Below are 22,771 nucleotides of genomic sequence, written 5' to 3' on the forward strand. Positions count from 1 at the left end.
TTTGCCGATTCTCCGAACTGCGCAGAATCATAACAACCAGTTCTATAGAACCGGCCTGAACCCGTAGAATCCCACCCCTGATGCCACCCTTCACAAAACTTGAGGTTCTTCTGCAACAGAATCAGACCCAGTCATATTTGGAATTTTCTTAAGATTGAAGACCTGGCCGGGACCTCCCAAGCTTTGAATATCTCTATCCTGTGTTTATGCCAGGGGATCGATGACGTTCAACACCGCCACTGCCCTGGTTGAACATGCTTTAGTTTGGTTCTTGCAAATAGCTCCGATGATGATAGGTGGGAAGACATCCAGCTTCATTTTGGAGTTTGCCTCCAGAGAGGAAAGCGGATCAAGTAGAGTGAAAATCTGAGAAGAGAATAACTAGGAAATAACAGTGTCTGAACTCTTCATATGATTCTGTGAAAGAAGAGATGATTGCATCATAAGCATAGCTTAACTTTGTGCCAGGTTTGTGGGTTTTAATGGATATATGTATTACATTATTACTGTTGTTCTTTTAACTGTTGGTTGGGAGCAGCCCAGAATTTGATATAAAATGTTAATATACATTTATAGAAATAAATAAAATAAGAGCCTTCTCTGGAAACCCCAGAAACCCCTTTTGTTCGGTGTTCTTGGACAGGGGATCAATCATCCAGAAGAAGAAAATGAGACCGTCTCGGGGGGGAAAAGAGAGATATTGTGGTTGCCTCAAAATTGTCCTGATTGGGTGAAATTCTACAAAATTAATCAAAATGAGGCCAAAATGAGGGAACTAGGAAGGCAGCAGATTTATCTCTATAATAGGCAGGGATGAGGCAGGTTGGGGAGTTACAGTCAGGGAAAAATAAGATCTGGTCCTTCCATACAGCTGAAACTTCTCAGAGAGAGGTCTGGTTTTTGGATTCTGCTCATGTTAACACTGAATTTTGCAATTGCATGGGGTTTTTTTTGTCCCACAGTAAGTCATAGCTGCTTTTAATGTGTGTCATTGTGGTGATTTTAATACTATTAATATTAGTTAGTGAGCAAGATAGTCATTTAACCATCTTTGACCACAATCTGCAAACACCATTGGGAGGAAATAATCATTCAGAAGGGAGCTCCACTTTTAAGGGCCAAGAAGTCCTCAGTTCTTCCTCACAGGGAAGTTTGAAAATATTGACCAATAAGCTTATCCAATGTGTACATATCCTGGATCACAAAACAAGATTTGGCTTTCTATATTTCATGGGTCTTCATATCTGGGAAGGTTAAGCTAAAATTCAAGATAAAAGGCTTTCAGATCAAGAAAGGTTTGGTTGACTTCACAAAGTCTAGGCATATATTTTTTTAAACAGCAGTACATAAATGGCTCTCAATTGTCTTCCTCTGGGAGGTTTTTCAATTGATTGATCTAGTCCACCAATGTCCACATCCAAATGCTAATCAGATCCAGCTTTGTAGACTAGAAAAAGTTGGCTAGCAGCTGAGAGAAGCTGCCCTTTCACCACCTCAAATGGTCAACTGGTACTTCTAAAACACTCAATCAGAACAGAGCTGGAGGGAACCTTGGAGGTCTTCTAGTCCAGCCCCCTGCTCAAGCAGCAGACCCAGAGGTGGTATTCAGCAGGTTCTGACCAGTTCTGGAGAACCAGAAGTTAGCAGAAGTTTGGAGTAGTTTGGAGAACCAGCAAATCCCACCTCTGACTGGAGATTTTACAGTATCCTTCCCCTGCCACGCCCACCAAGCCACGCCCACAGAACCAGTAGTAAAAAAATTTGAATCCCACCACTGAGGAGACCCTATACCATTTCAGACAAGTGACTGTCCAGTCTCTTCTTAAAAGCCTCCCATGATGGAGCACCACAATTTCTGAAGACAAGCTGTTCCACTGGTTAATTGTTTCTCCTTAATTGCAGGTTGCTTCTCTCCTTGGTTAGTTCCCATCCATTGTTTCCTGTCTTGCATTCTAGTGCTCCCTCATCTTTGTGGCAGCCTCTCAAATGCTGGAATACTGCTATTAGGTTTGGCATGATCTGTTTTGAATAAACCTATGCTGGCTTTTAGTTATAATTTTATTTGTTTCTAGATGTTTGCAGATCTGTTTTTTGATTATCTTTTCCAGTATCTTCCCAAGTATTGGTGTTTCTGGGACAATTTGCTCTTGGTCATAAGCTACTTACAAACACGTGTCCTGGTGCCATGATATAATGCAGGTCAAGTGACAATCAGGATTGAAAAATATTGGACTAAAATACATACATAGTTAGAAAAAAACGATAAAGCAACATATTGATTTTAAACCAGAAATATTTTTGTTGAGTATTTTACCAGAACAGTATGATAAAGGGAATACATATCTAATCTTACATGTGTTGATAGCAGCTAGAATTGTGTTTGCAAAACAGTGGAAAAATGAAGAGATCCCTTCAGATGAAAGTGTTGTTTTAAAAAAATTAGAATGTGCAGAGATGGTCAGATTAACATTAAAATAAAGAAGAAGGAAGAAGCAGAAGACTTTTTGACATGGGACTTGTTTTACCAATGGCTAACTAACAGAAACAGAGGTTAGAAACTAAAAAGATTAAGAAAATGATTAATTATATAATGAAAGTTTTCCAGTATGGATAAGCTAATCTTATTAGTACTATATGTGTATTATTAATGATATGTATATTATGATTATTATGCATATCCTCTTTTTGTTATTCAAAACTAATTGTACAACACACTGTTCAGGTGGGTTTTTTATGTTTATCAAAGAAAAATGTATCAATAAAACATATATATATGTGTGTGTATGTATGTGTGTATGTATACATGTGTGTGTGTGTGTATCTGTATGTGTATGTATATGTATATGTATACACACACACACACACACACACACACACACACACACACACACACACACACACAGAGGTGTGGTATTCAGCTGGTTCAGACCATTTCGGGCGAACTGGATGTTAAAAATTTACATATGTTTCACCGAGTTGGTTGTTGAACCAACCGGCTGGCCCTGCCCACCCTTCCCCCCACCTCCGAGGAGTCTCCCTATGGTCCATTTTGGATGCAGGTAAGTGCAGAGGCTCTGAGAGGGGGGAAAATTGGCTTTCGGAAGTCCAGAAACGGCCCTGTTTCCAGCTTCCAGAGGGCCTCCGGGGTCCAGGAGGCCATTTTCACCCTCCTAGAGATTTGAGGAAAGCCCCCGGAGCCCTGGAAAAGCAAAAAAACAGCCTTCCCAGAAGTTTCAGAACATAATTATACATTTCCAGCTTCCAGTCACATCAGCTCAACTGGGGCACAAATCACATTCAAAGAATTGGGCCATACCAATAAATAGCTCTACAATTGATAATTTTTTCTATATTATATTATTGAGCCTGGGGTATATGCTTTGAAGAATCCCAAATCTTATTGTTGCTATTATTATAAGATTTGGGACTCTCCGATGTAGATGTTCACAGTCTCCAACAAAGCATCTTCTTCAAAGTGAGTTTGTGATGCTTCCAGATTATGGTGGGATTCAAATTTTTTTACTGCTGGTTATGTGGGTGTTGCTTGGTGGGCATGGCTTGGTGGGCATGACAGGGGAAGGATACTGTAAAATCTCCATTCCCACCCCACTACAGGGGAAGGTTACTGCAAAATCCTATTCCCTCCCACCCCACTAACCTGCTTTCCAGCTCCGTTCTCCTGCGCAGGGCAACAAAAGAAGACCCAGCCGATCAGCTGTGGGCGTGGCTTGATGGGCATGGCATTCTGTGGGTGTGGCTTGCTGGGTGTGGCTTGCTGGGCATGCCAGGGGAAGGATACTGTAAAATCTCCATTCCCACCCCACTACAGGGGAAGGTTACTGCAAAATCCTATTCCCTCCCACCCCACTAACCTGCTTTCCAGCTCCGTTCTCCTGTGCAGGGCAACAAAAGGAGACCCAGCCGATCAGTTGTGGGCGTGGCTTGATGGGCATGGCATTCTGTGGGTGTGGCTTGCTGGGTGTGGCTTGGTGGGCATGCCAGGGGAAGGATACTGTAAAATCTCCATTCCCACCCCACTACAGGGGAAGGTTACTGCAAAATCCTATTCCCTCCCACCCCACTAACCTGCTTTCCAGCTCCGTTCTCCTGCGCAGGGGCAACAAAGAAGACCCAGCCGATCAGCTGTGGGCGTGGCTTGATGGGCATGGCATTCTGTGGGTGTGGCTTGCTGGGTGTGGCTTGCTGGGCACGACAGGGGAAGGATACTGTAAAATCTCCATTCCCACCCCACTACAGTGGAAGGTTACTGCAAAATCCTATTCCCTCCCACCCCACTAACCTGCTTTCCAGCTCCGTTCTCCTGCGCAGGGCAACAAAAGAAGACCCAGCCGATCAGCTGTGGGCGTGGCTTGATGGGCATGGCATTCTGTGGGTGTGGCTTGCTGGGTGTGGCTTGCTGGGCATGACAGGGGAAGGTTACTGTAAAATCTCCATTCCCACCCCACTACAGGGGAAGGTTACTGCAAAATCCTATTCCCTCCCATCCCACTAACCTGCTTTCCAGCTCCGTTCTCCTGCACAGGGCAACAAAAGAAGACCCAGCCGATCAGCTGTGGGCGTGGCTTGATGGGCATGGCATTCTGTGGGTGTGGCTTGCTGGGTGTGGCTTGCTGGGCATGACAGGGGAAGGATACTGTAAAATCTCCATTCCCACCCCACTACAGGGGAAGGTTACTGCAAAATCCTATTCCCTCCCACCCCACTAACCTGCTTTCCAGCTCCGTTCTCCTGCGCAGGGCAACAAAAGAAGACCCAGCCGATCAGCTGTGGGTGTGGCTTGATGGGCATGGCATTCTGTGGGTGTGGCTTGCTGGGTGTGGCTTGCTGGGCATGACAGGGGAAGGATACTGTAAAATCTCCATTCCCACCCCACTACGGGGAAAGTTACTGCAAAATCCTATTCCCTCCCATCCCACTAACCTGCTTTCCAGCTCCGTTCTCCTGCGCAGGGCAACAAAAGAAGACCCAGCCGATCAGCTGTGGGCGTGGCTTGATGGGCATGGCATTCTGTGGGTGTGGCTTGCTGGGTGTGGCTTGCTGGGCACGACAGGGGAAGGTTACTGTAAAATCTCCATTCCCACCCCACTACAGGGGAAGGTTACTGCAAAATCCTATTCCCTCCCACCCCACTAACCTGCTTTCCAGCTCCGTTCTCCTGTGCAGGGCAACCAAAGGAGACCAAGTTGGCACTTGGAAGGCAGAGAATGGATGGGGTCAGGGCCAGTCAGAGGTGGCATTTTCCGGTTCCCCGAACTACTCCCAAGTTTCTGCTACCAGTTCTCCAGAACTGGTCAGAACCTGCTGAATACCCACCTCTGCTCCAGCCCATACTCTTCAGGGCATGTACCTGTGAATCCAAAGTGTCCATGTGCAGGTGAATGAATAAGACGAGCCCCACCAGAACTAACTGAGGTTCCAATGCTCAGACTGATCAGCATGAGAATGACCTTTACAAAACCTCCAGCAACAATCCCAGTCCAAAGCTTCACTTAGGGTACAAGACACATCAAGTTTAGAGGGCTGGGCCAAGATAAATATTTGTCACTCTATGCAGAAGTATGTCAGGCACTGTGGGTGTGTAACTCAGGCTCAGCTTCAACCCATTAAGACTATTTATTCATCCATAGCACAATAAAAGATCTGCTGCCTTTGCATTTCTTTTATGGTTCACAGAAAACTATATCATAAATAAGTATACACAATGCAAAAACAAGCAAATTAATATAAAATTTGGAATAAAAAATAATTATTTTCTGTAGCTAAAGAGAAACATTTTCATTGTTCTTCAAGGCACAGCTTAGAGCAGGGGTCCTCAAATTTGGCAGCTTTAAGACTTGTGGACTTCAACTCCCAGAATTCCTCAGCCAGCAGAAAGGAAAGAGTCACCCCCCCCTCCAAGCCAGCCAGATCAGTTGATTCAACTCTGATTACTAGCATACCGACCCACGTCTCTGACAAATGAATTGATTCCAGAGCCATTGAAAAAACAGCCCATGTTTTAATAGACTGCAACTTGATTTTATTTACTGACTAGCTCGATACCCATGCCTTTCTACAAAACTATGTGGTCCGGCTTAGTTTTTGGGGAGGAAAATAAGGAAAACAAAATTCTGCTTCTGCCTACCAGCATCCATTGGTATTCATCTGGCTAGCGTCTTGTCAGTGTGCGAGAGAGTTGAGGGCTGTTTGGAAACTGAAGCGGTATTTGCTGTGTGAGCAAGAAGGAGACAGCAAGGAGCTGGGGCGTGGCTTAGCTCAACTGTTCTGTACAAAAGCTGCCTGGTGCTCTGAAACTGAACCTCCTCTCCTCTGCTTGTGTTTTGCATTTGGAACAGATTTCTTTCCAGGTGGGGAGGGGGAGTAGAACTCCTTAGCATCAGAGCGTGTTAATAATAATATGCGAAATACTAATGCTCTGATGGTCATTTCGAAAAATCCTTTCTCAGTGAGCACCTAGAAGCCAAGAGGAACATATGTGTCAAATTTCAAGTTTGTAGGCTTTACGGTCCTGGAGATTTTGTGATGATGCGTGTGGGGTATTTCACTTTTAAATATATACAGTAGATTATGTACCATCAGATCAATGTTGATTCTTAATGACCATATAGATAAACAGAATAATAGAATAACACTTGGAAGGGGCCTTGGAGGTGTTCTAGTCCAACCCGTTGCTCAAGCAGGATACTTTATACCAGGGGTATAAAACTCACATCGTCATGGCGGTGTCATGTGACGTATTGGGACATTTTTCCCCCGTTGCTAAACTGGGCCTGGGCATGGCCAGTGCATGATGCATCGGCCCGCGGGCCGGAAGTTTGTCAGCCCTGCTCTTATACCATTTCAGCCAAATAGCTGTCCATTCTCTTCTTAAAAACCTCCAAAAACTCTCAGTGGTGGTATTCTACCGGTTTGGCCCGGTTCGGCCAAGCAGGTAGCGGTGCTGAGCAGCAGAGACCGAACCTGCTGTTGGGCCTGCAAAGGCTCCCATAGTCGCCTTTATTCCCTGCCTTTGAAGCGCAGCTGCTTTGTGCGGCACAGCCGAGTGCCGTGCGGCAGCTGCTGAAGCAACTGGGAGAATGCAGGCTTGCAGGAGGTAAGTTGGAATGCCTCTGTGCCTGCGCAAAGTGCACATTTGGCGTGCGCATGCATGCAAAGTGTGTGCACACACACAAAGGGCACCCGCCAAGCCACACCCACCGAACTGGTGGTAAAAATCTTTGAATCCCACCACTGAAAACTCCATACCTAAAAATTTCTGGAGGCAAGTCGTTACTGTCTGGAAGTTTCCCCTTAATTCTAGGTTGGATTTCACGTTAATAATCTTCCACCCATTATTTCTTATCCTGTTCTCAAGTGCTTTGGAGAAATGCTCGAGCCCTGTTTTCTTTAGGCTTAATTTCCTCTTCCCTAACAAATAGGCAGGTTGATTTGACTCACTTTATGTACTTTTATCCTCCCGATAGGATGCAATCAACCTGGCAAGTTCTCCAGGTCTCCTTCTTTCCTTCTTTTTGTTTGCTTTTGCATGTTGCAATTAGCAGACATTAATCCTGAAGGGTCACTAATATCATACAATTAGAAGTTAGTTAATGCTGATGTTTATTTGACACATATATGTACTTCTGGGGTTTTATGCAATCATGAACTGAAGTAAGATTTAAGCAACTTTTCTACAAGCAAAGAGAGTGGCATCATGGTACAGTTTCCCATTTTGGGCTGGAAACTGCTTAATAAATCAGCTGTATCTTTTAGAAGGGCCCTGCTGCAGATTTTAAGAATCTAGACTTAGAAAAATTGCAGACATGAACTAGCTTTGGTTTAGCTCAATAGTTGGCCTGCTGGAAAAAATGCCTTGCAAGAAATCCCAACTGTTCCTATTTGATCTGTGTGCGCATTGAGAACTCTCATGTGGAAGCATTTCCTTTTACAAAGCAAAACAAAGCTATCAGAGGGATGTGAGGTTAGAACACAATAAGCAGAAGTCTTCCTAAGACGCAAGGTTCACATAACTTAGACATTCATGCAGTACATATTTTGGCTGCTTGTGACAAATTGAAGGCAGTATTTCATTTTAATTCAACCTTTTATTATGGTCACAGAATTAAAAAATAAAATAAAAGTAGAACAAGACATAATAGTACAGTGGAGCATGCCAGCACCCAGAAGGCAATCCCCACCCACTCACCCCCACCACCCCCTTACCTGCACTGTGCCTCACAGCTGATTTTCAGCCAGTTTGAGGCCTTTTTCAGCCTCTCAGAGGCTTGAGGAAGGCTTCTGCAGGCTTTGCAGACTGAAAACTAGGCCCGTTTTGTCACTTCCGGTATTTCTGGAAAAACAGGAAGTGATGAAACAGGCCTAGTTTTTGGCCTGCAAAGCCTGCAGAAGCCTTCCTCAAGCCTCTGGAAGGCCGACAAAGGCCTCAAATGGGCCGAAAATCAGCTGTGAGGCGTGTGCATGCGCAGTGAGGTAAGTTTGCCTACAGCTTGCATGCCAGCACAAATGGCTCTGCATGCCACCTGTGGCACCTGTGCCATAGGTTTGCCATCACGGTAATAGTATATTACAGTCAGTGGTAAGACCATTGGTGGGCAGCCGAAGTGTGCCTAATTTACAGATAGATATAGCAGAAGAAGGCAGTATCATCATAGTTAAGCCATTCATAAATAACATTCTATAGGCAGCGTTTTTGTGGTGACTATTGAGTTCTTAGCACTTTGTCCTGGTAGGTTGTCTATTTTGATGAACATGTGCTCATTACTGAAACATAAATGAGCTAAAACAAAGTGTTGTGTAGGGATGGTGAAAAATTTGGAGTATAATTTTACACCATTATAAATATACCTCTTACAGAGTGCCCAAAGCAGCATTTGGCCCAACTCTGTTAATCTTTTAAATGCAAACAATAACTTTGCAGATACCATCGTTACAGGTGTATCATCAGTCCGAAGCAAAAATCTGGTGTATTTAATACCCCCTTATTACTTTGGAATTTCAACATGGCTTTCAAGTTATGCTCCCGAACCTATCAACAGTTTCCAAAGAGAAACTAACTGAAGAATGATTATGCAGAGGAACTGAGTAACTTCTGCAGTTTCGACGAATGGAGGAATTCTGTTTGGGCAGCTTTTGATTTCAGGTCCAATGCTACCCGGGGAATAATTAGGAGGTTTTGCAACCATTTGTAATAACTTTGCATGAATTAATAAGAAAAGCAGACTACCAGCTTTGACGACAGTTCTCATGGCATTGGCTTGAGTGAAATTACTGTCTCCCCTTGCTATGATTCATACAGGTTGTTGACTCTGGAGAGAATGTCTTGATTGACTCGGTTTCCCAAGAGCTTCTGAGCATAAGTCAAGGAGGCAGCCTGCCAAATCCCTGCGTGAGTGAAACTCCCCTCTGTTCAGTTAGGTAGGAGAAAAGGGAGAAGACTTCCAGGAAGTCTATATTGGCAAAGATCAAGGACACACCCTGACTATGATCAATCCTGATATTTGTGAATGCATCGTTTAGATCAAGGAGGGGAAAGATAATAATTGTTATCATGGGAATTTTGCTTTTTGGAGGTGCAACCTTCTTGCAGGCCAGCCATGCTTAAATGGGGCTGGGACTGGGGTTGCTTTCTTGTCTACTCCAAGCAGAGGAACCCCAAGGAGCTTCCGAAGTAGGAGGATGTCTGGTGTAGCTGGCAAAGGCTAGCGAAACCTGGATCCCAATGAGACAACCTTCCTACTCTGTCACTTGACCAGGCCATCCATCAAGCTGGAGGGAGATGATCGTGTAGACGGCCCTCACTCTGCCAAGGACCTTAGAGTACTCATCTCTAACGATCAAAGTGCCAGAGCCCACTGTAACAACATTGCCAAAAAAGCATTAAGAGTTGTTAACCTAATCCTGTGTAACTTTTTCTCTGTTAATATTGTACTACTAACTAGAGCATACAAAACATTTGCTAGACCAATTCTTGAATACAGCTCATCTGTCTGGAACCCACATTGCATATCGAACATTAATACAGATAACAGATAACAGTTAACAGATAATCAGAGTTGGAAGGGACCTTGTAGGTCATCTAGTCCAAACCCCCGCCCCGACCCTATACCATTTCTGACAAATGGCAGTCCAATCTCTCTTGAAAGTCTCAAGTGATGAAGCTCCCACAACTTCTGAGGGCAACTTCTGTTCCATTGGTTGATTGTTCTCACTGTCAGAAAGTTTCTCCTCATTTCCAGGTTAAATATCTCCTTGTTCAGTTTCCATCCATTATTCCTTGTCTGGCCTATAGGTGCTTTAGAAAATAGCTCCCTGTGGCAGCCCCTCAAATATTGGAAGACCGCTATTATGTCTCCCCTGATCCATCTCTTCACTAGACTAGCCAAGCCCAGTTCCTGCAACAGTTCGTTGTATGTTTTAGCCTCCAGTCCCCTAATCATCCTGGTTGCTCTTCTCTGTACTTTTTCTAGAGTCTCAACATCTTTTTTATAATGTGGTGAAGAAAACTGGATGCAGTACTCTTGGTGTGGTCTTACTAAGGCTTTATAGAGTGGTATTAGTACTTCCCTTGGTCTTGATTGTATCCCTCTGATACAATTGAGTGAACCCAGAAGTATTTCATGAGGAGAGTACTACACTCTTCTACTTGCAGCATAATATCTTATGCCACCAAACTTGAAATTTTAGGCTTAGACAACTTAGAAATACACCGCCTTCGGTCTGACCTAAGCGTAGTACATAAAATTATCCATTACAATGTCCTACCAGTCAATGACTACTTCAGCTTCAACCTCAACAATACACGAACACACAATAGATACAAACTCAGGGTAAACCGCACCAAACTCAATTGCAGGAAATACGACTTCACCAACAGAGTGGTCAACGCCTGGAATGCACTACCTGACTCTGTGTTTTTTTCCCCAAACCCTCAAACACTTTAACCTCAGATGTCTACTGTTGATCTCACCCCATTCCTAAGAGGTCTGTAATTGGCGTGCATAAGCACATCAATGTGCCTACCGTCCCTGTCCTAATGTTCCCTTTTATTCATATCCATTTCATATATTAATAATGATGTTTATACTTATATCTGTTATCTAACACATGCTTGACTAAATAAATAAATAAATAAATAATAAATCTTACACTATCTCATAGAACATAGAATAACAGAGTTGGGAGGGACCTTGGAGGTCTTCTAGTCCAACCCCCTGCTTGACCAGGAGACCTTATACCATTTCAGACAAGTGACTGTCCAGTCTCTTTAAAAGCCTCCAGTGATGGGGAACCCACAACTTCTGAAGGTAAGGCATTCCACCAGTTAATTGTTCTCACAGTTAGAAATTTCTCCTTAGCTCTAGGTTGCTTCTCTCCTTGATTAGTTTCCATCCTTTCTTTCTTGTTTTGCCTTCTGGTGCTTTGGAAAATAGGTTGACCCCTTCATCTTTGTGGTAGCCATTCAAATATTGGAACATTGCTATCATGTCTTATCATGATCAGACTGGCCTTGGTTGCATCATCACCTTCATAACAAACCTCAATGTTTTTCTCATGCTCAGCTGGACATCCTGTGAGTTGAGTACAACACATCTAGAAGCTGCCATCTAAAGACTAAATACTATGGAAAATATTACAGATGAGATATTACGAAGAACTTCTTGACAGTAAAAGAGCCATCGGTCAATGGAATGGGTTTGTTGCATGGATTGACTTCTTTCCCATCAGTGGAAGTTTTCAGATAGAGGCTGGATTGTCATCTGTTGGTCATCTGTCAGCTGGTGTATTGTGATGACTCCTGAAGTGTGCAGGAGATTGGAATTCTATGGTTCTTTGACTGGGAAGGTTATGTTACCTAGGTCCAGGGGTCTACAAACTTGGCAACTTTAAGTTGAAGTCCACAAGTCTTAAAGTTGCCAAGTTTGAGGACCCCTTGGCATGCCCCTGGTGGAGACTGACTCTGAGGGAGAGGAGAAACAGCCAACAGGGAGTGGAAGTGTGGCTTTGGAGGTTGTGGAGGAGGCTGGGGAAGGGCAGAGGCCCGCTGGGCAGTCAGAGGAGGACCCAGACCCATCCCCTCTCCATCCTAGGGCATACAGGGAGGGGAGGATAAGGGAGAGACGTGGTCTACTCGGGAAGAGAGGGCCTTGATCCTCTTCATGGGCTGCAGCTGTGACAACTGGATAAGAGGACGGACATGTGTACAGGCAACGCTGGAAACAAAATGTGGAAATTTAGTTTATGGTTCCTCTCTGAGTTTAGCGTGTGTTCTGATATCTGTGGATGTCTTCCTGCCCTTATCTTGCCTGGTTTGTGTTGTTTTTTACTCTTTATAATTTAAACGGCATTTCCTCCTTCTTGTAGCTGCTTGTGTGGGAGTTTTTTTGTCTCCAGTCAAGGATATTTGGAGTTTCCAAGCAAAGTGAAGGAATAAAAGGGGCTTCACCTGTTTTTTGTGACTTTGTTTGTTTTGTATCTCACCCTGGGTCATCACACCCCTGACCTAGATAGACCGAAGGGAGAAGACACCCCTTGAATTACTGTTGAGTAGGCCTGCCTCCATTCCATCTCTTCCTAAGCCTTTGAATCCTCTTCATGGAGTCCATCCATCATTAGATTCTGCCAATTCTTTCCCATAGTTTATTAAGTGCTCAGAACACGAGAACGAAAGAACGCCTTCTAAAACTTCCACCTATTATCATGATGCACAGGAAAAACCTAGGGCAGAAAAGGACAGAATCGAATGGGAATATAATAAGTATATGGGGACATCTTAATGGAAATTATCTTTGTCCACTCAGATCCTTCTCATTAGACCACATCTCCCTGGCCTTCAACCTCATCCCTATGAACCTAATGTTTTTTTTCTGGCTAAACCCAGATCTTGGTTTTTGAGTGGCTACTTGGAGATAGGAATTTCAAAAACATTTTCCAGGTCTTCTCAATGAAGAAGTCATTGGTTTTTTTGATACAGCAGGCAATAACATGACAACCTCAACTTTTGCTTTTACGTAGTAATACATACTAACCATTTCTATAACAACTATAATAATAACACCTTGGTAAGTAGTTGCATGATCAAGAGGGAGTCACTGGTTGGGGGTGGTATTTGAATCCCAAACAAAGCCAGATCTGTTTGCAGATAAACCTCCTGGGTTCATTAAGGGTAGTTATGGGTGGTTCAACTGACGAGCTCACACCAGGTAACCTTGCAAACTTGGCAGCTGATTGGAACTTGGCTCTCTGAGTCATCAAGAAACCAAGGATGAGACAGGAATTGGTGGTTGCTTATCATAAAGAAAAGAAAAACAGGAGGAAGGGATTCAAACTGCTTAAAGAGACATCACCTTTGAAATTCAGTAAGAAAAGAAGACTAGATATTCGGATGGTGGTTATTTTTGCGTTGAAACTCCTTATTGGACTCTCTATTAACTGAATAACAGAGTTGGAAGGGACCTTGGAGATCATCCAGTCCTACACCCCACCCAAGCAGGAGACCCTACATCATTTCTGACAGATGGCAGTCCATTGTCTTCTTGAAAGTCTCAAGTGATGAAGCTCCCACAACTTCCGAAGGCAACTTCTGTTGCATCCGTTGATTGTTCTCACTGTCAGAAAATCTCTCCTTATTTCCAGGTTTAATCTCTCCTTGTTCAGTTTCCATCCATTATTCCTTGGCTGTGTTCTGCATCACACTCTTGACACTTAAAATAGCCACTGAATTAACCTATTCACAGACTAGACAGAATAAAACAGAAGAAAAAGTGTAGAGTCAAAAATTCTTTTTGATACAGTAGACAATAACATAACAACCTCAACTTTTTACTTTTACATAATAATGCATACTAACCATTTCTATAACAACAAACTTATGTATGAGCCATGGTGGCGCAGTATTTAGAATGCAGTATTGCAGGCTGACTCACTGCCCACTGCCAGCAGTTCGATCTTGACCGGCTCCAGGTTGTCTCAGCCTTCCATCCTTCTGAGGTGGGTAAAACGAGGACCCAGATTGTTGGGAGCAAGAGGCTGACTCTGTAAAACCGCTCAGAGAGGGATGTAAAAGCACTGTGAAGTGGTATATAAGTGCTATTGCCAATAGCAAAACCCAAAATCAAAGTTTCATTTTTTCTCCACCTCAAGCACCTCAAAGTCCAGAAGTGGGCATCAGGTGTTTTTATAAATGTGTCTAACCTATAATGAGAGCCAGTTGGATGTAGTGGTTCAGGCAGAGGCTACAACCCGGGAGATGGTGAGTTCTGGTGCTGTCTAAGAAGGCACCAAGCCAGCTGGGAGACCTGAGGTCCCAGGAAGATGGTAAGAGCCAACCACTTCTGAAAACCTTGCCAAGAAAACTGCAGGGACTAGACTAGGCAATCAACCAAAGTCAACACTTACTTAAAGGTGTGTTGCACATGCACCTCTATAATGATTAACTTCGATCTCAGTTCTTATTCACCATAATCAAGCAATAGAATAGAATAGAATTTTTTTTTAACTATGACCATCTGGCAGACGGTACAGAATAATAAAAACAAGGACAAGTAGGCTGAAGAACAGCTTCTATCCCAGGGCAGGAGCTCTTTTGAATTCTGCTGTACAGTGCAGCGTTGGTGTGGTGTTGGGGGTTTCGGTTCAATGTGTGGAGTGTGAAGGATGTGTGTTTGTATTTATTTTCATGGTCATGTTGTGCACTGAAGATGGTGTTCGATTTCGTTGTATGAGGTGAAATGGCAATAAAGTAAACTAAACTAACTAAACTAGAACTGGAAGGAACCTTGGAGGCTTTCTAGTCCAGCCTGCTACTCAAGCAGGAGACGGAGACCCTCTGCCATCCCAGACAAGTGACTGTTCAATCTCTTCTTAAAAACCTCCAGCAATGGAGCGCTCGTGATTTCTGAAGGCTATCCCAATGGTGAATTGTCCTCACTGTTAGGAAGTTTCTTCTTAATTCCAGGTTGTTTCTCTCTTTAACCAATTCCCACCCATTGCTTCTTGTCCTGCCTTCTTTGGTGCTTTGGGGAATAATTTGACACACACCCCTCTCCTTTGTGGCAGCCCCTCAAATATTAAGGACTAAGGGTGCCCTTGCAACAATTTCATTCTCCACAGTAGACTTGTTTCTGACATCCTTTCTCCTCCAATTTTGATTTCCTTGGCAATGTTTGCGATGTGCAACCTCTCCTGACCTCTCTTTTTCACTTACTCTGCCCTGGTGAGCCCTCCAGGGAATTATTCAGCATTATTCAGCACTGACCACCTGGGAGGGGCAAGGCATATTTTAGTGGCCAGAAAATGACTTATTTTGTCTCCACATATTGATTACACGATGACAGTAGATGTGATGATGTACCCAGGACTTTTTTTTTTTTTTTAAAATAAAACTTTGTGGAAGTTTAGAATTCTTTCAAGCAAAGCAACAAATAGATCTTTTCAAAGCCTTAACACATCTGTTAATATATAATGACTCCATAGCTACATTTCAGATGGGGTTTAGGTTCTCCTGCTTGAGCAAGGGCTGGACTAAAAGACCTCCAAGGTCTATTCTATTCTATTCTATTCTATTCTATTCTATTCTATTCTATTCTATTCTATTCTATTCCATTCCATTCCATTCCATTCCATTCCATTCCATTCTATTCTATTCTATTCTATTCTATTCTGTTTTCTGTTCTGTTCTGTTCTGTTCTATTCCATTCCATTCTTTATTCTATTTTATTCCATTCCATTCCATTCCATTCTGTTCCTTATTCTATTCTATTTTTTTCTTATTCTATTCTATCCACATTCTATCCACATTCTATCCACATTCTATTCTATTCTATTCTATTCTATTCTATTCTATTCTATTCTATTCTATTCTATTCCATTCCATTCCATTCCATTCCATTCCATTCCATTCCATTCCATTCTATTCTATTCTATTCTATTCTATTCTATTCTATTCTGTTTTCTGTTCTGTTCTGTTCTGTTCTATTCCATTCCATTCTTTATTCTATTTTATTCCATTCCATTCCATTCTGTTCCTTATTCTATTCTATTTTTTTCTTATTCTATTCTATCCACATTCTATCCACATTCTATCCACATTCTATTCTATTCTATTCTATTCTATTCTATTCTATTCTATTCTATTCTATTCTATTCCATTCCATTCCATTCCATTCCATTCCATTCCATTCTATTCTATTCTATTCTATTCTATTCTATTCTATTCTATTCTATTCTGTTTTCTGTTCTGTTCTGTTCTGTTCTGTTCTATTCCATTCCATTCTTTATTCTATTTTATTCCATTCCATTCCATTCTGTTCCTTATTCTATTCTATTTTTTTCTTATTCTATTCTATCCACATTCTATCCACATTCTATTCTATTCTATTCTATTCTATTCTATTCTATTCTATTCTATTCTATTCTATTCTATTCTATTCTATTCCATTCCATTCCATTCCATTCCATTCCATTCCATTCCATTCCATTCTATTCTCTACTCCTTTTTCAAAGGTCTTCAAAACTACAGATGTCAGTGTTACTAGTCTGTAGTCATTCAGCTTCTTCCTGGAAGGTTCAACTATTTTTCAAAGCACCAGAAGACAAGAAACAATGGATGGAAACTAATTAAGGAGAGAAGCAACCTAGAACTATGGAGAAATGTCCTGACAGTGAGAGCAATTAATTAGTGGCACAGCTTACCTCCATAAGTTGTGGGACTCCAGAAATTGTGGGACTCCAGAAGTTGTGGGACTAGTGGAACTGCCTTCAGAAGTTGTGGGTGCTCCACCACTGGAGGTTTTTAAGAAGAGATTGGACAGCCATTTGTCTGTAATGCTATAGGGTCTCCTGCTTGAGCAGGTGTTGGACTAGAAGACCTCCAAGGTCCCTTCCAACTCTGATATTCTGTTATCTGTTCAATAAAGCGGGGGGCGGGGGGAGAAACCTATGAAAGTATAATTCAACACTCTGCTATTAATCTCCATGGTAATTTTGGGACTGTTATAAAAGTTGGAGGAGCTTCCTGAGATTTCTGGACAACCCACCATCCGGGAACTAGTTATACTAGTTTCCACATCACGGCTTCTCCCATCAAGCCCCTGGGAACTATTGTGGTGTGCTGAGATTTTTCGGATCCCTCTCCCTGTGCCAGAATAACAATGGTTAGAACTAGCTAAGGCTGATTTCAGGCAGGCCTTTTCATATTCCTTGGCCACAATTCATTTCTGTTATGACAGCATTGTCATTCTTTAGCTATTATTTCATATTTTATCTCCCTTCCATCTTTCCCCTTTCCCTTTCTTTATCTTTTTTTTTTTATGAAAATAGTAAGTTTAAACCCAGAGGAGAAGCATAATACTGGAAGATAGTATTTTCCCCTTGGCCTTCATAGTCTTTCTGAAGAGGAAGACCACAATGAGTCCACCTTTTCTCCTTCTCCCATCATTCTTGGTCATCTGTCAGTTGTCACCTGCAAGTGGATCCAATAGGCTGGCTGTTTATTAGAAATTTGAGGATGGGAGATCCTTCAGCAACCTAAAAGATTGTATTTTGGGTCTGCTGCCATTCAGCAAGGAAGCATAGAAAAACTGGTGTTGGGAGAAATATCCACCTGGTTCAGTTCCAAGTGGGGAGAAAAACACTGGAAACATGGAAGCTGATTGGAAAGATGGTTTATTGATGGACAGGACCACATGGATTTGAGGTCCTGGGCAGCTGACCACATGGAGTGGAGAGTGAGGGTTATTTATACCAGTGGTTCTTAACCTGGGTGATATTGCCCCCCAGGGGGCGATTTCATTTTTCAGGGGGGTGATGGAACGAAAAGGGGCGATGCAAGGGCGAAGGAATGGAAGGGGGGCGATATGGGGGCGATGGAGCGAGAAGTTTTGGGGACACTTTTCAGACTTTTTTCGTACAATGAACCGCTGTATATCTGTCGTACAAAAACATCAGATCGCTCGCTATTAGTGGATTGAACTGTGTTTTAAAATGTTCCTCCAGCTAGCTTCAGTACAGAACGCCGTACATATGTGAATACGCATCGTTCATCTTCATGCGCGTTGCGCAGAAGCTTCTATCGTTCTACCCATTAAATTTGTCGCTCTGATTTTTGTTGCTTTCCTTCTGTAAAAATTTTCTTTGTGTCTTTTTAACCCTTTTTACAGTGTGCATGAATATATATTTTCCTCGAATCTTAATTTAGTTTCAGAGTTTTTGTCTTGAAATTCTTAGTTCCTGCATTGCCGTTTGTTCTTATGCCCTTTTTATATGTCTTTTTGCGTCTTAAAATTCACTTCTAATTAAATCATTAAATGTTACTGGTTTTTTTCGGGCATTTCATTTTCTTGCAATTGAATTTTGTTTTCAGTGGTCATTGCATTTAAGTGTCTTGAATAAATAAGATAATAATGAAATACATGTATCACAAAGTTTGGGAGTAAAGTGATGGGTGGCATCAGTTGAGATGTGGGAAAAAGACTGGAAATAAATTATTTGCATCGATATGTCCTGATGACAATTTTAAAGAAAACAAAAAACGTGTTTGCATAAATTGAAGAATTATTTCCCTGTGTTGTGATTGAGAGGTTATGTTGGGGGAGGGGGGCGATGATAACTTCCTCAATGGCTCAAGGGGGCGATTCTTTCAAAAAGGTTAACAACCACTGATTTATACCTTCTCTTGGGCCTTGCCCTTGAGCTTCATGTTCCTGTGCAAAGAATATGTATTCTATTGGTTGTTATAGGGGTCACTGCTCACTTTGTAAGCTGTCTGAGTCCCAGGTTTGGTTGAAGCTTGCCAGGTGATGCAATGAAGGGGCTTGTTGGGCCATGTGCCAGAATTCTGCTACTAGGTGGTAGAGGGCTAATCCTACTATGTCCTGAGGGGTCATGTCTTAATCCTATCACCCTGGAGCTGAAGGTCTTTTGTCTTGTAGATAGTCTGGCCCCATCCTGCTGGGTCTATTAAGAAAGGTGGGGACTGCTTTCCAAGAGCAGGTTTCTTCTTTAAAGAAATATAATATTTGCCTTTTTAAATATTTCCTAAAATATTTCACTCTTCTAGGAGAGGGGTGAGTGCTAACTTTGTACACTGGTATAGTGTAAAACAATGTTCCAGTCTGGCTCAAAGTCTCGTCAGCAATGGAAACATGACCTAGAACCTGACTTTTTCATTGCCATTTCAACTGTCTAAAACAGTAGACAACGGCAGTCTGGAAGAAGAAGAGGACACTGAGTCAAGAACAATTTCATTATGTGCAATTTATTTTTGTATAGAGTAGTTATTTTGGCAAAGTTGGATTGCTTAAGAACTGTGGTTTGGTGGACACAATTTTAGGAAAGAGCAACAGAGGGAAAAGCAGAACTCGGGTCCTCTGCAGAATAAGAAACGTGTTATATTTTCCTTGGAGTGAGAAAGGTAATATCGTATGTTAAATCAGTGCAACTTTCAATTCAGAGAAAATTAATCTCTGATGTCAGAAACTCCATGATGTTCAACGTTGTAAGCGCTATAGGATTCCCAATGCTTTTTGTTGTTGTTGCTTTTTGAGCTGATCTAGTTTGCTAAATTCACCATGGGAAGCAAGAACCAAATACATGCTATAAAATGGATTCCTGCAGCCTAACATGAGTTTGAGAAGTCTTGCCTTCCATGTACAATTGAACCACTGGAAAACCCCAACCAACTTTAGAGGCTTCCATAATACTGCTTGAAAACACTTGCCTTTGCACGACAGATCTCAAACTCTATCAAATAACAGGTAACAGATTAACAGAGTTGGAAGGGACCTTGTAGGTCATCTAATCCAACCCCCCACATAAGCAGGAGACCTTGCACCATTTCTGACAGATGGCACTCCAGTCTCTTCTTCAAAGCCTCCAAGGATGAAGCTTCCACAACTTCCGAAGGCAACTTCTGTTCCATTGTTACAGATCCTAAACACCAAGATCTTCCACATCAGCTGTTCCTGACCTGAAATTCCTTGAAGGTCTTTGGAACACAACTTGCTAAGGAAGCCGGCCCAACATTTTCCATAGTCCATAGTCTAAAAGCCTGAGTGCAAAAATGTTCAGCCAACAATCCTAAGTTGCATTAACAAGAGGGATACAATCAAGATCAAGGGAGGCACTAACACCAATCTTTAAAGCCTTAGTAAGACCATACCTAGAGGACCGCATCCAGTTTTGGTCACCATGCTATAAAAAGGATGTTGAGACTCTAGAGAAATTGCAGAGAAGAACAACCAGGATGATTAGGGGACTGGAGGCTAAAACATATGATGAACGGTTGCAGGAACTGGGTATGTCTAGTTTGATGAAAAGAAGGACCAGGGATGACATGAGAGCAGTCTTCCAATACTTGAGGGGCTGCCACAGAGAGGAGGGGGTCAAGCTATTTTCCAAGGCACCCGAAGGCCAGACAAGGAATAATGGATGGAAACTGGTCAAGGAGAGATTCAACCTCGAAATAAGAAGGAATTTTCTGACAGTGAGAGTAATCAACCCAAGGAACAGAAGTTGCCTTCAAAAGTTGTGGGAGCTTCATCACTGGAAGCTTTCAATAAGAGAATGGACTACCACCTGTCAAAAATTGTGTCAGGTCTGCTTGGGTGGGGATTGGACTAAATGACCTACAAGGTCCCTTCCAACTCAGTTAATCTGTATCTGTATCTAACACCATCTTGGTGTCCTTTGCCCCTTGAACTGGAAGGTACCCTTGGAAAGTCCAAAAGGTGCCGCCATTATTTAAATGTTCATGCAATGTTTACCTTGACTGCTTTCACACAATAGGTTAGGCTGGGTTAAAATGGGTTCGATATGTTGTGAGAAACCCAGATGGTTTGTGTGTGGTCTTCTTGAAGCAGGGCAATGGGTAAGCCACAATCTGCAAAAAATTCTTTCATTAGAGCAGTTGTGATTTCAGTACAACAGTCCTGTTTGGTTAACCGAGATTTAGGGATTAGAGCCTTCTATACATCTACGGTAGTTGTGGCGTCATAATATATTAACTGGATTTAACTGATTGAATATCATCTCAAATAAAGCACGGCAAAGGTTTGAGTCTTCCTGCTTGGCTCAAGATTTGACCTACTTTCCCTGCATTTTGCCCAACTAGCCTGTGGCTCTTTTCAGAAGGTCTAAAGCAAAGGGAACTTCTGGAGACATCACCCTGTGAAAGGATCAAGGCACCGTTTTGCTCTTCATCTGAAATATCCAATATTTTCAGGCCAGCAAGGAGAATGGGGGAAATTGGTGGAGGAAGAAGCACTTGAGATCAGAACAAGCTGCCCCAGGAGGCCAAGAATTTTGTTCACCCAGGCAGAACCAAAAGAAGTTCTGATCACCTTACCGGGCTAAAGGAAGGCGTCACATAAAATGTGGATTAAGTACGAAACACGCCCCAAATTGGCCTGGAGCAAAACAGAACAAGTGTCTGCTGGCTGGGATGCCTGGTGGGTAATTCTCAACCTGTGAATCAAAAGCAACAATATGGAAATATCCCAGGATTGCCTGAAGGCAGAGTAGAAGTTTCTCTTCCTGGAGACACATTGTCTTTCTTCTTTTTCTTCTTCTTCTTCTTCTTTTCCTGACACCACCAGCTCCAGCTCACAAGGGACTCATCCCAACACTGCCTACATATTTGCCTTTCTTAGTTTCACTCCCGTTTCAGTTTCAGCAAACTCGGCTCTGGGAGTTGAGAACTCGAGCTGCAGGCCTGCTGTGTGGGGTTCTGGCCATGAACTGGATTGTTAAAACCTTTCAGGCCAAGCTCATCTTCAGAGCAAGAATCCACCCTAACATATCCGCCACAGGTTCTCTCTCTCTCAATATCTGACATCTCAGCTATTCAACATGACCCCAAGATTTTCTTTTTCTGATTATTTACAGACAAAGCACCAGAGGGCAGGAGGAGAAATGATGGATGGAAGCTGATCAAAGAGACAAACAACCTGGAGTTAAGGAGAAACTTCCTAAGTGAGCACAATTAACCACTGGATCAATTTGCCTCCAGAAGTTGTGGGTTTTCCATCCCTGGAGGTTTTTAAGAAGAGACTGGACAGTCACTTGTGTGAAATTGTATAGGGTCTCCTGATTGAGCAGGGGGGTGGACTAGAAGACCTCCAAGGACCCTTCCAGCTCTATTCTATTCTATTCTATTCTATTCTATTCTATTCTATTCTATTCTATTCTATTCTATTCTATTCTATTCTAGCATCTATATCCAAGTTAGAGATCTGAGTCATGAATGAAGCTATTTGTCAAAGACTTTCTGAAAGTAATCAACATCAACAGGATCAGTTCTAATCCTACGTCTTTATAGCTAGTGTTTCTCAACCTCTGTGATTTTAAAATGTGTGAACTCCAACTCAAGCTGGCTTGAGAACTCTGGGAGTTGGAGGTCACATACCTTAAAGCCATTGAGGTTGAGAAACGCTGCATTATACGCATTAAAAAAACTAGAAGGTTGATTTTCCAGATCCCTCCTGGTTCCCTTTTACAAAAAGCAGGGTCATGTCAACAATTCTCCAGTCCTTCAGCTCTGAGTCTGATTTGAGAGACTAGTTATATTATATCTTTGTAGGGGGTCAACCATCTCATGTTGGAGTTCTTCAGCTGTGGCCTCACAAGATGCTCTAGAACAGAGTTTTTCGATGTGTTCTGTGATGCTCTTGATGGGATTCCATAAAAGACTAAAGCAGGGGTGGGTTTCAATTTTTTTTAGCAAGGGGTTCTCTACCCTAATGACTGGCTGGGTGGG

The sequence above is a fragment of the Notechis scutatus genome, chromosome 9 (genome assembly GCF_049901735.1).
Source record: "Notechis scutatus isolate UNSWTSFEM ecotype Mainland chromosome 9, rNotScu1.2, whole genome shotgun sequence".
Taxonomy (NCBI): Eukaryota; Metazoa; Chordata; class Lepidosauria; order Squamata; family Elapidae; genus Notechis; species Notechis scutatus.